Genomic DNA, 15,987 nt, shown 5'->3' on the forward strand with positions numbered 1-15,987 from the left:
GTTCATAATACCATCAGTTTAAATTCAGATATATGAACATTGATGTGGTGTGCCTTTCTATGATGTCTTCTAAAGTGTTTTTCAATCAAGTAACAAAAGAAGTTTTAAATACATACACAAGGCAAATAAATAAGCAATTAACAGGATCCATGTTTTTTTTAAAGTTGGGAGCGACTTTATTTCTTCACCCTAAATTAGCAAAACTCACACATTGTTCTCTTGTTTACTTTCTGCTATTGTTTTAATTGGTTCAGAGATCAGGAAATGATGTATTAGTGGCATACTTTATAGATACAGCCTATGGTAGCATCCCGTGTGGTCAGCTAGCAGCTCTAGCCACCTTATCCTCCACGTCCTCTGCTTGAGCCTCGGAAAGCTTCCCCTTGAGTTGTATTTACACCTAACACTTCATTATATGAGTACACAATGATCACACAATGTGTGTAGTTATGTTGCATTAAAAACATTGTTTATTTAAATGTGAACACTGCCTTTGTTTAACTATCTATTGTAATAGCTATTTGATAGCTTTCCTGCTGCATTTATGCCAGTACTGTTTCTATTACTGTTTTTAAGCGGGTGAATTTTATGTGCATTATTTACGACATTTACAATTTAAGTAGAACTATTTACATATCATTTAAATGTGGTAGATGATGGCAATATCTTTTTAAGCCCTCATTTACATAATTGAATGTCTTTGGATGTGTGATGTCCTTTAAATAGCACTTATTAATTTCTACTGTCTTTCTGTGTCATTTTAATTTGACAAAAACAACAGTTAAGAGCTTTCATCTGCGCTCCAGTTTCTGACTTTCTCTTGAAGCAGTGAGCTATCTGTGGATCTGCGTATAGAGGCACACAGTCGGGCAGAATATTAGAAGTGAACGGGCTAAAAAATGCAAACCACAGATATGTTTTTCTCCTTTTTACTTTCTCCCGCTGCTCCTGAATAGTACGGATGGATAACATGCAGAAGATAATTCCTCCTCGGGGATAAATAAAGCAGAACTTAACTTTGTAGACAGTTGGCTGGATTTGGATATTAAAAACAAAGGCCCAGTGCCCTCATGCTGCACTTTTTATAATTAAAGCAAAGGCTGATGCCAGTTTCTATAACAATTCTCAAATTATTCCACTGTTTCTGCCACAATGGTGTCATTATGCATGAGGCATGTGGATTTTAATTAAAGCAAATGAATGTCTATAGTATCGAAGCTGTATATTTCAACATGTATTTCCAAAAATGTACATAGGTCATTAACTCACCAATTTGCACTGAAATTAACATTACACTTAACATAAATATCAACATGTTAGATGTTCACACAAAGCAGTCAGTGATTGATCATTAAAAGCCATTTTCTTTACCTGACAGACGTGGAAATGTGAATTTTATTCTTCTTTTTACCGAAACGGCACACTGTTCTGCTATGTCACAAAAATTACAGTTATTACACATTACAGTCAGAGTTATTTGGCATGTATGATATGTCTTTTAAAGAAGGTTAGCATGTAGAACATAGTACTGTACAGTGTCTCTAAACTGTATTCTCAAGATACAATCTAAAAACAGTCAAATGTAGGGAATATTCACATATTTTCTTAAAGAATTTAAATTGATGGATGAAGAATAAGCTTTCTTTTCTTTTAAACTCTTCAACTCATCAAAAAAAAAACAAGCCATGTTTAATGCAAGTGTTTACTTGTAGTTTACAAATATTAACAAACCTACTGAAATGTGAAAATACATGTAAACTCACATTCAGTCATTAAGGCCAGAGCTCACTGGATGATATTATTGACACGTGTTTCTCAATTCCGTTCATTTTAAGCTTCATTGACCACTGCGTTGTTACAGTGATGGGTAAAGTGTGTTTATCATTTTAATCCATCAACACATCTCTTCTATAGTGTCTATTTCACATACGTGCACTAGCTTTAAAATATTCTGTCCAAATTGTTTTTTGAACCCACTAAGCTTGCAGTCACACTTCAGAGCTTTGTTAACTGACCTTTCCCTCCTCCACTGCTTAGCTTCCTGTAGCCAAACTCTTCATAAAGTCTGCATGATGTCATGTCGCCCCGAGGTGTGCAACAGCCACCACAGGTCTCCCAAACTCACAGCTTCACTTTGACTTCTGGAAATTCAAAACCAAGTTTGAAGTGGTCATGGATCTGCATTTGCAAAAGCATAGATCATACAGACACTTCATACTTTTCTGCCTTCATACTTTAAGAGTTCAGTCCTCATGTCAACAAGTCATTGTGTAAACAAGTCCAGTAGTTGAGGCGCGATGAAATAATATTCAAGCACTCAAAAATGTTTTTCTTCAATGATATGTCTTTAGAAATCTCCCGTGTTGATGGTATACATATTTCTGTCATGAGAGAACATTTCCATTGCGGAGCTCAGGTAACTTCTTGTGAACTCATCCTTAAATTAGACGAGTTTACCCCTCCACCATACTTCTCTTTACCTACATCCCTTGCAGCTGCGTAATTTCACAAGAAAATGAGCCATAAGAGAAAGAAAATCATTAACATCAGCAGAAGCTATTTCAGGAAGAGAGAATGGCTCAATGTGCTGCTCAACGATGGGAGCAGCCAGCAGGCTTTAGAGTCTCCTGTGTCCATCCGTCTCTCCGCATCTCGCTCTCAAAACATCCAGAGCACATTACGGGCAAGGAGCACTAAAAACACACCTCCTCAGGACAAGAAAAAGAGAGGGGCGATGACAGCAGTACATTGGCTATTTCCACCCCTGAGCCTTACTCCAGACTTTCCCCCGCATGCTGAGCAACTTGAATTGTGCTGTAATTGCTCGTGTTGCTTTTAAGAGCTCGTCATTCCAACAATATAATTTGATCTCATTACTTTTGCGTATGGTTGGATTCTCAGTCTCTCACCCTGGTAGGAATAACACTAAGTGGTGTTTACACAAAAGGAGCACTGCTGCACTCTGCTTTTCTCCGCACAAAGGGAGCAGGAGGCATAAAGATGTGTCATACATAAATGCGAGAAAAAAAACAGCACTTTTCAAAACCATATTCTTCTCCAATGGAGTAGTTTAAGTGCGGAGAAGTTTCTGATTAGCTTGTTTTAAAGTGGATGATGTTACTCAGACAGCGTATGGAGCCGGGAGAGGAAGATCCGAAGGGGCCCACAGAGAAATGGATGTGACATGATTCATGAAATAGAAATAAAAAGCCGTGCTCCAGCCTGGTTGCAGCGGAGTGGACTGGTTATGGTTTTTGTGAGTGTGTATAGTGGATGTTGCCTTGGGCGATGTGCTTCTTTTTAAAAAGAGAGGATGTACTTTGAGTGTGAAGCAGGCTCTAGATAGAGTATTTGCCCAGACCGCATTTCTAAATCCACCCATGCACTCATTTATCTGCTCACGTTTTTCCGCTGTGTTTCATAGGAGAGGACTCGAGCAGATACTGCAGGACTACATATATCTTTCAGCTCTTGAGGAGGCAGTGAAAGGAGAAACAGAGTAATAAACTAAAGGCAGGGTATTTTAAAAAAGGAAGAAGAAGAAATGAAGCAATTTGTCCTCTGTGGCTCATTCTGAGATGGATTTGAAAGTGGTAGTGCGTGTGAAATAAGAGCGGAGAATGAGACGGAGGCTTCAGTAGCTCCAACAGGCCCCGTCCAGGATGAGAGTAGGCAGCAGCAGTAATGTGAGGAAGGGTAGTCCCCGGCCGGCGGCTCCTCGTGTGCTGCCTCTGGCCCCAGATTCAGTGTTAGTGTCCTTCTCAGAGTACGGAGGGATTACGTTGAATTCCTCGCTTTCCTCCTCTTGCTGCTGATCCTCTTCCTCGCTGTCCTCCATCTGTAAAAGCAGAGGAAAGAGTGATTCTACTGTATATGCTGCTGTTTTTGAACAGCAGCATATAGTTAGGTTTGGCGTCTAGGCTTCGGCCTAATCTTTCTTTCAATAACTTTGCCCCGGAGCTAGGGGTGGGCGATATGATGATATATATAGTCGTGACGATATTAGGTCTCCACGATATGCTTTTTCAGAGATATCGTATCTATCGTGATAAAAAAAAAAAACTATAAAAAAAATAAACTGATGTGAAAGACATGCTCTAAAGCTGTCTAGTCAGGATTCAGACAGTATTGCACTTCATTTATTGTCTTGGTTGATTCTGTTGGCTTATATTTTTATTTTATTTGCGTGCATATGAAACGCTAACCATTCCCATTGAGATCATTAAAACTGTCATTTGAACGGCGATCAAGCCTGAAGCCACAGAGACGGACACGATCCCCTGTCTGGCTAGGGTTAGGGTTAGCCAACACACTCTCACTCCATAATCGTCCAGGAGCGACGTTTGGTCAGTGTCCGTGGCGTGCAGTTGTGACGCTCCTAGGCTCCTTCAGCGTCATAAAGGGACGCAAATAGCTTTCAACTGATTGCAATGTATTCCCATCTGCGGCGGGATTTGACGCTCATGGAAGCACGGCATTCGTTTGTGTCGGCTGCCCTTAAAGGTAATGTGAGCGTCCATTCCCATTGGATAACGGAGAATTGTACACCCGGAAGTAAGTATTCCTCTTACTGTCGATTGATTTTACAGTGATATCTGCACTACTCATCGACTAAAAAACACCAGATTATCCTTGTTAATTACACAACATTGATTGGTTTAAATTGTGTGCAATGCTTTTTTTGATGTTTATTAATGTTCACTGCTAGTGCTACCTCAGAAAGTTCATTTTTATACTGAGAAACTGTGCCTTGAAGCCATATCAAAATGTTGAATTGTTCATTCAGGGATTCATTTCAGAAATAAAACTTGAAATGCTATTTTGGTCTGTTACTCCTTTTTGTTTTAGTTTCTGTTACCTTGTAGGTGCTTGTACTGTTAAGTAACTTGAAAAATAACCATAATAACCGACATGAAAAAATATCGTGATATATATCGTCTATCGTGATACTGCTTGAAAAATATCGTGATAATATATTTTTCAATATCGCCCACCCCTACCCGGAGCCCACAGGCGGATGCTGGGATGGTGATGGTTGTGAGGCAGAAAGCAGCGGGACAGCAGCTTTAGAGAGGCAGAGGGAGAGATGGCAATTCTTGCAGACTTTGTTCGATTGGCACTGTCGTTAAAAGTAGAGAAGAGCACTTGTTGGTTCTCAATGATGTTCAATTTATAGTCACTATTTAAGGGCAATTGAGTTTGAGGTTTTCCTTAAATATAATATTTTGTGATTCATTTCAGGAGGAATTCACATTGTAGCTGGCTTTAAAAACGCATCATCTCAACTTCAGTGCTACCTTTTTAACTACAAAACTCAAATGCATCATCTTTAAATTAACTGGAGTTTTTCTCTGCAGCCCAGCAGTGGCACGGCCGGTATAGAAGAACGAATGGGGACTATGCAGCAGATGGATGTGCATACATGAATATTAACCGTAAAGGTTGAGTCTAATACTGCAAACACCTACGGCTAATCCTCAGCCACAATGAGAGGCGGAGTACAGGAGGGTGGAGGAGCTGCTTGGTCCCCCCGATACCTTGGTGTTACCTCCTGATACACAGTCTACTGTTTCTAACACATATGGTGAGACAGAGAGAGGAGGTGCTTACACTGTTGAATTCAGGGAGAGTGTTAACACCGACATGGACCCTTTCCTGGTAGACGCGAGGGGGGGGGCGGAGACGCTGGCACCGGAGTGTTTTCCACAGGAGGAGGTGCGGAGAATCCCATGGAGCTGATGGCGTTGCCTGAAACACAATCAGCGGGGGACATCTTCAATAGGTTCACATGGTTATTCATCCTTGAAGCATCATCAGAGTATTATCAGTGACTTTAAAAAAGCACAGTTAGGGCAAATATGTAAGTACTGTGCATGATTGGGCGAAGTACATTTGAATAGGTTGGATAAACCACATTGTGGCTTAGATCGCAGGATTTTAATATTGTTATGTGGTCCAAGCTGATTTATTTCAACTATTGTGTGGTTTATCTTCACATGTGTGCAATCCAGTTGCTCAATGGGGAAGACCTCAATTACAAAGTGACAACAACAGCGTTTCTCTCTTTTGTTGCTTTAAACTTAAGTCGATAAAAATGATTGAAGTCATGTCCATATGTTTTTAGATAAATCGATATTGTACTTATTGTGACAGGCCTTTTGGTGCATCCATGTCCCCTGAAGGTGAATTGTAACACCTGTGGGGATCTTTGGAGTCTTCATGTACATAAACGTGAGGACAAATGAAAGCTTTAGCGCAAGTTCAATAAGGAAGACCTAACAATGAGTCACTTACAGTACATGTCACTCTATTGCTCTCTCCCCCCTCATTAAATACGAGGGCGTCACCCCTCAGCAGCCAATTGCTGCACATGCTAAATTCCTTAAATGCCTGCTCTTCCTTCACGTCAGTTGTCATTTCAGGTGACCACCCGCCTCCACCCCTCTCGCCTCCTGTCTCCTCCAGGAAAAAGCTAAACCTTCCTCCTTCAGACCGGTCCCACCTACTTATCACCACCACCAGTGGTGACCAGTCTAGACCCCGGGGATTTCATCGGAGCGGTTCTTTCCCCCCTGAATGATTATCCTGCAAACCGGGGCCTAATCTCCAAACACCATTCCATTCTCCTGTTGTATTATCATGGCAATCATTTCATTCATATGACGTGTAAACAATAAATATGTATTCCATACATCACGTCTCTCCGGTTTGAACTGATAGTGAGTTCAAAGAGGGCGCCAAACCAATTATACAGTTGCTCACTATGTGCAGATAAGCAAACAGACTTTTATATCATGCACACTATAGAGTATGTCAGTACATCGGAGACCTCTGACTTCCTTTTGGCTCCCAGCACACGCGATAAAATAATGTCACTGGACCGAATGCACAAATCTAATAATACACAGAATAATTTATCCGGGTTCGCTCTCTATTTTACAGCCAGTCCTTCGCCAATGGTTGTTTATACAGAAGTCAGTGGAGGAGTGTAACAAAGTACTTTGACTATTTTACTTAAGTTTTGATATACATTATATGATACATATATTTGACTCAATTTGGATGGCAACATGGTACTTTTTACTGTACTGCATTTATTTAAAGGGGCCGTTTTGTGCTTTTTCCAATTCAGGTTTTTTACTTCTATTAAATTATGGATGGTATTATTTCTACTTTTCCTTAAGTAAAGGATCTGAGTACTTCCTCCACCTCTAAATGGGACATTTCAATTAAAGAAACCCAACTGTGCAGTCCATAGTGTTACACGGTGCATACTAATTGTTGTTAATGTAAGCACATTCGACAGCAATGGTTAGTTTAATATTTTAAAAAGTGATTCTTATATGGGGTGTTTTGATGCCTTTTTCAATTACTACTAGTTTGGCAACAATTCAACAAGAAGCCTCTTTGTGTTTATAATTCATTGGCTCCACAGAACTTGGAGAAATCTCATGCACATTTGGCAACCAACCAAAGAGTGTCTCTTGCTGCTTACTTATTTATAAGAAAACATAACGGTTCAATAGTTTACCCTCTCAATCATCAATTATGACCCACCTCGTCTGAATTCTGCATTAATTCACATTAAAAACCGCTTAGTTTGAGCAGCATCTCGAGAGATCAATTTAGTTATTCTCAGGTTTGACAGCTCAAAGTGAACTGTTCCTTTGTTGTTATCTTCCATCCATCCATCCGTCTTCTCCCGCTTATCCGTGGTCGGGTCGCGGGGGTAGCAGTTCCAGTAGAGAGCCCCGAACTTCCTTTTCCCTGGCGACATCAACCAGCTCTGACTGGGGGGTCCCAAGGCGCTCCCAGGCCAGTGAAGAGATATAATCCCTCCACCTGGTCCTAGGTCTACCCCTTGGTCTCTTCCCAGCTGGGGATCTGGGGCTGTTGTTATCTTGATGCAGAAAAAACGCTTTATGGTGTTTTCCATTTCCTGTAGTGTGTTATATAGATATATACTGTATATGAATCCCAACGTTTCCTCCAGAGGGAGTTTCTTTCCCTCCTACTCCCCATCAATTGGACTCCTTTGTTTACTTCCGTAGCACAATCACTATGTAACAATCACACTTCAATTGACTAGCGCTCCAACACATTGTACATGATAGACTGAGGGGCGGGACATTTCTAAGTGGTTAACCAATCAGAGCAGACTGGGCTCTGGTTTCAGACAGAGGGTGAAAAGAGGTGCTGCAGCAAAAAAATAAAGAGCTTTTTGAACATTAAAGCATGGGGACACGTCACAGTCGAGGCAGAAAATACAAATATGAACCCAAAAATGATCATAAAAGGGTCCCTTTAAACATTTATCACTCAAATCACTAGATAAAGTTGCAAGAACTATCACATGTTCATTCTTGGTCTATAAACGTTGGTAAGTTTCTATATGTTTACAACACATGACTATTACTTACATGTGATTTCAAATAATATTTAATAGGTTATAAGGCTTTTTGTCTTTGTCAACCCTGCAGGTATATTGTACTGCATGCTGTAACATAATAACATTCGACTCACGTAGACACAAGTTGCCGCTGAACATGTGCATGATGCGCTGACAGCCCTGCCACTCGTTCCCGCTGCCGTCACACGAGCACCACTGGGACACCTCTGTGCTGCTGTTGTTCACATAGTTAGGAGTCATGATGGTGCCTGGTTTTAGAAAGAACACAAAAGTCATATTGCAGCTGCGACTTTATAAACTCTTCCCGAAATATTTTCTTTTGGCAGAAGATTGAAATTCTCAGCACACATCATCATGGTAGATGAGATGCAGTCTAACAACAATTTAAGAGTGTAAAGAGTTGTCAAGCTCTTAATGTGGAAAATTGCATGCCTGCAAGATTATTATTTTAAGATACAGTTTTAAATACAATATAGGGGTGGATTATTATTAAAATATCCTTTCGTAGCACTGATGTCTGGCTTTATGCAGCTGTACTCCTTTAGATTCCTTGCGCAACCAAGTGAACATGATGTAAGCCAAACATCACGGATAAGGCTTTTTTACAAAAACCTCTTTAATTTATTTTTCCTCCATCTCACCGATGAGTCCAGCGTAGGCCTTCAAGCACATGGCTCTGCTTTCTCGCACGCAGCCAGAGGCAGCCAGAGGGGAGGGCTGGCAGTTGTGTTGGAAATCAGCGAAGCGGGATCTGAAACACACACACACACACACACACACACACACACACACACACACACACACACACACACACACACACACACACACACACACACACACACACACACACACACACACACACACACACACACACACACACACACACACACACACACACACACACACACACACACACACACAGAAGAGAAAACAGTTTCATCAGTCAGCACAGAGAAGCAGAGTGTACATTTTAAAGTGTTTAGACAATTCGGGATTAGCTACAAAACAAACACAGCGTAAGCAACACTGTACACAAAACAGAGACATTGATAGCTGTGCTGAGACATTAAAACAATGTGTTGGTTTACCTTTAAGTAGCCTAGTACAAATACACAACCTACTACTCTTCTCTGAAATACAAATGTCAGTTAATTCGATTGTTTAAGCCACTGGTACTGAGGGGGAGGATAACACTTCGTCTCAGAGGTTTCAAGCTACTGTATATATTTTACAAGTAGATTTGGTTGACAATTATTCTAATAAACATGCACACACGTTTAAAACATCTTGTCATCTTGTCATTTGTAGCAGATATAAAACACTTGAGCTGACATCGAGTTGCTCCTTTGCTTTTCCTACGATTTCCAGAAGAAACACATGATAGCCATACAGGTGGAAAAGAAGACGCTCATGTCAGCTGCAGTCAAGGCTTCTCTCTTTTCTTATTTTAAATGTGTTAATAATACTACAGAGGAGGGATTTTGTGTGACCTTCTCAGTTTCAATTTACTAGAACTCTACCATTTTCATTAATAACCTCTGTAACATTTACACAGATTAGACCGGTATTAGTGTAAGAAAGACCTATACATTTTTAATCAGAGTGAAATTAGAGTCACTAATGCCATTACAATCATACACATGAGTAGGGGCATAGCTATGAATTCTGGGACACTAAAAACAAACTGCCCATATCCGTACATCACCGAATATTTTTCGAGTTATAGTGGGACCAGGGCTCGCAATCAACGATGTCCCGGTGTCCCGGGGACCATAACAATTCCTATTGGGACACAAATCTATTTTGTCTGGGACTATTTCGGGACAGTGAAAAAATAAATAAAAGTAAACTTCAAAATGGGTGTTATTTGCAAAGTCATTGGGCTGTCAAATCATAGAATGCATTCTACGTCATCCACTCTGCTGACTGCTGCTAGACTCGCGCCAGTGCAACGGTCACGACAGTTAAAAACAGAAGAAAGAAATGCTGAGGTGGTTGAATAAACAGCCCCCTGATGCAAGCCCCAATTCTGCCGACTCCCGAAACGAAAACATCCCAAGTCCTGGTTATGATGCATCGTCTTCCACTGTGGTAAGTTAGTTGTCTTAAGTGTCAATGTTAGCTAGCGCTAACTAACGCTAGCAACTGAAGTGTGCCTTACAATGCATACAAACGTCCTAAAATGCGGTGTCATGTTCTTTTGAAGTTTGTGAAAATGATGTGAAATACAGTTGATCAGAATAAGAGGTGTAGCCTATCATTTTTGTATTTTCTTTGTCAGCCAGTCAGTGACCAGGCTAGAATCTTTAGCTGCAAAAACGTAAGGCATTTAGCTTTTCATCTTTTTTTAGTGTTTTACTTTTTTTTGGTCAAGAACGTCAGTCAGATTGGGTGACGATTAGAAAGGGGGTCGCAAGGTAATTTTAGTTTGTCAATCAACTCTGGTATGAGAATAATGTGGTCATGTTAAGAGAGAGTAATGTTCCAGTTGTTTTTGTGCCTGGGGGGGGGGGGGGGGGGGGGGATGAATGAGTGAGAGCAAGATGATTGACATTCATGAATGAAGATAGAAGATCAATTTATATTCCTATAGTACTACTGACGACTTGTGAGGATAACTTGTAATTAGAACGGAAAACAGATACATTTATTAAACTGTATTATGGAACTTCTGTTTTTTTATTATCATTCATACCACTTTTATAGCCAGATAGAGAGTTCCGATCATAAAACACAGACCATACAGCCATACCATATTGAATTGAAAAATACAAATCAGAATTCTTCAATGTTGACATGACAATGATAAATTAGTCTGGATATTGAGAAACAATCGAAAAACATGTCTTAAAACAACTGTCTTCCCTTCTACTCTAGGAGAGGCAACAGACCAGACTGATATTCATATGTTTAAAAGAATAAGTATTTTAAACTTACATGGTGGACCAGAGTCTATGGTGTGATGATTAAGTGACAAACAAAATATCAAATGATATGTATTCTGCATAATTGGGGGGGCGACGACACAAATTTAAATTTGGGACACTGCTGGTTATATCCGGGACAATACAAAGTAGAATTCGGGACAGTTGTGGGACACTGAGGAAAAAAGTTAATTTCGAGCCCTGAGTGGGACCACAGATTCAAACACTGTTTATATTTCCCTCCGATCAGTGATGAAAGTGTAAAAAACATGTTTACAGACCTTTATCCCTGAGCAGAGAACGAAGTAAATACCAGAATGTATGCAAGTAAATAAACTGCCAGTCTTACTCCAGACAGTTTGTTATTTTAAAGACATATTTGATGTTATTGTTGTGTTTACATGGCCACTGACCAAAGGCAGGAAGGAGCTGTGTTTAAGGCCACAACAACCTTCTTTATTAAACATCTGCTAAGGTGATTATCGTTCCTGCATTTGCTGTTGAACAACCATATCTTACACTATTGAAGAATACATTTATACATTTATATGTTGAATAAAGCGTGAAAACAAGATATGTTTTTTATAGTTCAGCACTAAACTGTATCTGGTTCTATGTGCCTATGCTATCAGAGTAGAGGGTTAGAGCTACAACTTCAGTCTATTAACACATTCAACACTATCTTGATAACTGATTAATAATTTAAGTCTTTCTTTAAACTTATTTGTTTGTTCCAATTTCTTCAAACTAAGACTTTGCTGCTTTTTCTCAGTAATCTGAATATTGTTAATTATGACTGTTGGTCCGGATAAGGAAAACTTAAAACATGGGAATTTGGGCTCTAAGAAATGGTGATTGACATAGTTATTCTAGTGATTCAACAATTGTTCATGAAAATATTTGGTGGTTTGACATCCCTTTGTGAGTTACAAATCAAACTGGGACCCATTTATCAAAACACTGCCTAAAAATGCAACAACTGTACTCAAAAACTCAACAAAAGGCCTTCAATACTGACGTTTTGAGGTACTAGAGTAGTTCATTGTAATTTATGGTACATGGTCTGACAGTATACCTCGGTGCTTTGTAGGACACTTAAATCTTAATTTCCTGTGTGGTCCCATGCTGAAACCCTCATTAAGGGCACTTGTGTGTCGTTGCCCCCAATCAGCCGTCTCACCTACACAGCTCGTCTCTGGAGCAGTAGTTCTGCAGGCTCAGGCAGTTGGGCTTTCCCACTCGTTCCTCCCCTCTCCCGTTCTCCTCGTAGGAACACGACGGGACGATGGTCTTCCTCCGCCTCTCCCCGCACAGAGTGTCCGAGCAGGGGCAGAAGAGCAGAGCGAAGCTGTACTCCTCGGGCACGCGCTCCAGGAAGCGCCGCAGGGCTTTGTGGCATTTCTGCCGGTTGCAGCTGTTGTCTGTGACTGTCGCTCGCTTGGTGCAGGCCACGACATACTCTGACCGCAGGGAGCCACATTTCTCATACAGGCCACAGTCCTGCGCTGCCTTCAGACACTGGTTCTGGCCATCCACAGAAAGAGAAGAAGCTGGACGGGGGGAAAAAACGTTTATTGGGAAATAAAATCCATGACATGCAGCATGCAGAACTTTAATGATTTGTGATCAGAGCAGTACCTGCCATGATGGAGGCCATACGTGTCATCTCTAAGTGTTTCACCAGATTCAACTGCAGTTCTACATATGGAGACACTTCATACTCCTCATAAGCTGAAACAACAGTACAGAGTATTTATCACATGGACTATGCAATGGAGATTTCAAACACATGATGGAAACTTCTGAAGCAATGGAGACAGGACTCAGAGAGAAACGGGGAGAGCAGAAACACTGATGTATTATTTGGAGCTTCGGCCGGAGAATTCAAAAGACATGTGCTGTGCCACGAGTTGATACAGCGGTTGCCAAACCAATTCTGAAGATCTCTACCCCAGACCCATGTATTTAGCTAGTTCTGAGAGAAGAATCAGCATTGTGCATAACAAGATAAAACCATAACACCTCTATCAGCAGACGCCAACAGGCAGGAACAGGGTGACAACACACTCAGCACACAGCACCCAAGGTTGCAGGTGCTCATTGTACAAACTGATAAACTGGGTCAAAGTTATGGGCCTGGGAAAAATATTTCCCCAACAGTAGATACTAGGGGTGTAACGGTACACGTACCGAAATTATTCGGTACGGGCCCTTCGGTTCGGTACACGTGTGTACCGAAGTGTACCGAACGAATATAACGTTAAACGTAAAAAATTGAGAATGTGAACAACTTCTTGGAAGTAATCTCAGGTGCTGCGTCGCAGCATTCAGAGTAATTTGCTCCCATTGTGTTCAACGCGTCATAGAGCAAACAAGTCATTTCATTGGACGAGCTGGTCAGAGGGATGCGTTCAAATGTAGTCAGTGATTTGAGGAACTGTCGAAATGGCGAACGCAGATAAAGTTGAGCTCGAAAATCCTCCAGCATCATTGAAGTCTCCGGTTTGGGAACATTTTGGTTTCGCAGTTACGTACAAGGATGACGGACAAAGACAGGTGGACCGAACCAAAGCCGTTTGTCGGCATTGTTCAACTACAATTGGTTACGCGGCTGGCAATACATCAAGCTTGCACACTCATTTGAAAAGGCATCACCCGAACGTGAATATCACCGGTACCAAATGACTGAAGTGCAAACCCAACTCCCGCTAGCATTTAAGCCTCCACCACTCGCAAAAACATCAGACCGAGCCAAAGCTATTACAAACGACAAATATCCTTATGTTGCCATGTTAGCAAAGCGCTACCTGGCTGTGTCTGCTACCTCTATCCCTAGCGAGAGGGTGTTCTCCACAGCAGGAGACGTTGCTAGTGCCAGCAGATCTGCCCTTTCGGCAAGTACATTTTTCTTTAAAAAAACATGAAAATACAATGACAAGCAAGTCCTAATGTCAAACTGGCTGCTTAGGTAGTACAGTTCAAATACAGATGATTTCAGTTAATCGAAAAGCTGCACCTTAATGTTTATTTTATTATATTTTATATTTATTTGAGTGAATATTCACAGTTTAATAATAATTAAAAACCCAAAACTAATAGTTTATGTTTTGTGAGTAGGCCTACTAGTACAGTAAAGTTCAAATACAGATTATTTCAGTTAATCGAAATGCTGCATGTTTGTTTTATTATATTTTGTATTTATTTGAGTGAATACATTATTCACAGTTTAATAATAATTAAAAAAAAAAATGTTATGTTTTGTGATAATTTTCTGCTGTACCGAAAACGTACCGAACCGAACCGTGACCTAAAAACCGAGGTACGTACCGAACCGAAATGTTTGTGAACCGTTAGACCCCTAGTAGATACCAATGCTGAACCCACCTGCAAATCTGGCCGTCCAGTAGACCTTGAGGCAGTGCTCCTCCCTGCGAGAGCCGCGCTGACACTTGCAAACCTGCAGCGGGCGGTAACGCTGCAAAGAGTTCTGGGCCTCCAGGCACTCGAGTCGGGCGTCTGAGCCGAGAGGAGACACGGCTTCCTCCGCCGCGCAGTACTCCAGCAGCCGATAGAGCACTATGCAGGACGGCTCCTGGGCGCAGCGCTGCTCCGCCACCACACAGTCTGAGGAGGCAGACACTGGCACACTACCTGCAGAGGTGGGAATTAGTGCAGTACAAATACTTCGTTAAGTACATATTTCTGGTATCACCCCTGAATGGTTTAGGACCAAATTATATTAACGATCTCCTGCAAAACTATGAACCATCCAGGAGTCTCAGGTCTTCTGGGACGGGTCTGCTCTCTGTTCCAAGAGTAATAACTAAACATGGAGAAGCAGAGTTTAGCTATTATGCCCGACCATCTGGAACAAACTCCCTGAATCCTGCAGGTCCGCTGCAACTCTTACTACTTTAAATCCAGACTGAAAACGTATCTTTTTGCCGCTGCTTTTGATTGAGCTGTTTATATCCACACTGCAGTATGGCTTTTATTCATGTATTCTATACCTGTAGTGTTTATTTTATTATCTTTGCTTTTTTTATGCCTGTTGCTAAATGACATTTTATAATGTGTTTCTGCTGTATTTCTTCTTAAATGTCTTTTATTTTGTTTTGTAAAGCACTTTGAATTGCCGTGTGCTGAAAGGTGCAATATAAAGAAACTTGCCTTGCCTTGCCTATCAGTACTTTACTCCACTACTTATTTTTCTGACGACTTTTTACTTTTACTTCTTACATTTTCAAAACAAAACAGATCATTATTATCTAGAGCAGGGGTCTCCAACCTTTCTTCATCTGAGAGCTACTTTGAAAAAACGAAAGTGGCCAAGAGCTGCTTCCATCACATCGCTTACATGTATTCACATAGCCCTCATCAGTTGAATTAAGCTATACTTTTGTACACGTGTGAAATTGCAAAACCTAAAGCTTATTACAAATCTTAACTTCACATCAAGGTCCAAGAAAACGAAAATGTCTCACATATTATTATGGCCCTCATAGTAGGCCTAAGTAAGTCACTGCGAATTCACATAAATGTCCTTAATCACCACCTGACAAGCATCGTATGCACTTATGGTCAAATAAGTGCATTCACTCTTTTTTACAGTCAGTGAGATGAATGGCACTGCATGGAGTCCACCATAGAGGT

At 40.8% G+C, this 15,987-nt stretch overlaps 1 pseudogene; it reads right to left on the reverse strand.

Annotated features, from left to right (window-relative positions):
- Positions 1-1,377: 1,377 nt before the first annotated feature.
- Positions 1,378-15,987, reverse strand: part of LOC117458085 (GDNF family receptor alpha-4-like) — a 33,584-nt pseudogene continuing 18,974 nt past the window's right edge.

Source organism: Pseudochaenichthys georgianus, chromosome 14 (assembly GCF_902827115.2).
Source record: "Pseudochaenichthys georgianus chromosome 14, fPseGeo1.2, whole genome shotgun sequence".
NCBI classification, from domain to species: Eukaryota; Metazoa; Chordata; class Actinopteri; order Perciformes; family Channichthyidae; genus Pseudochaenichthys; species Pseudochaenichthys georgianus.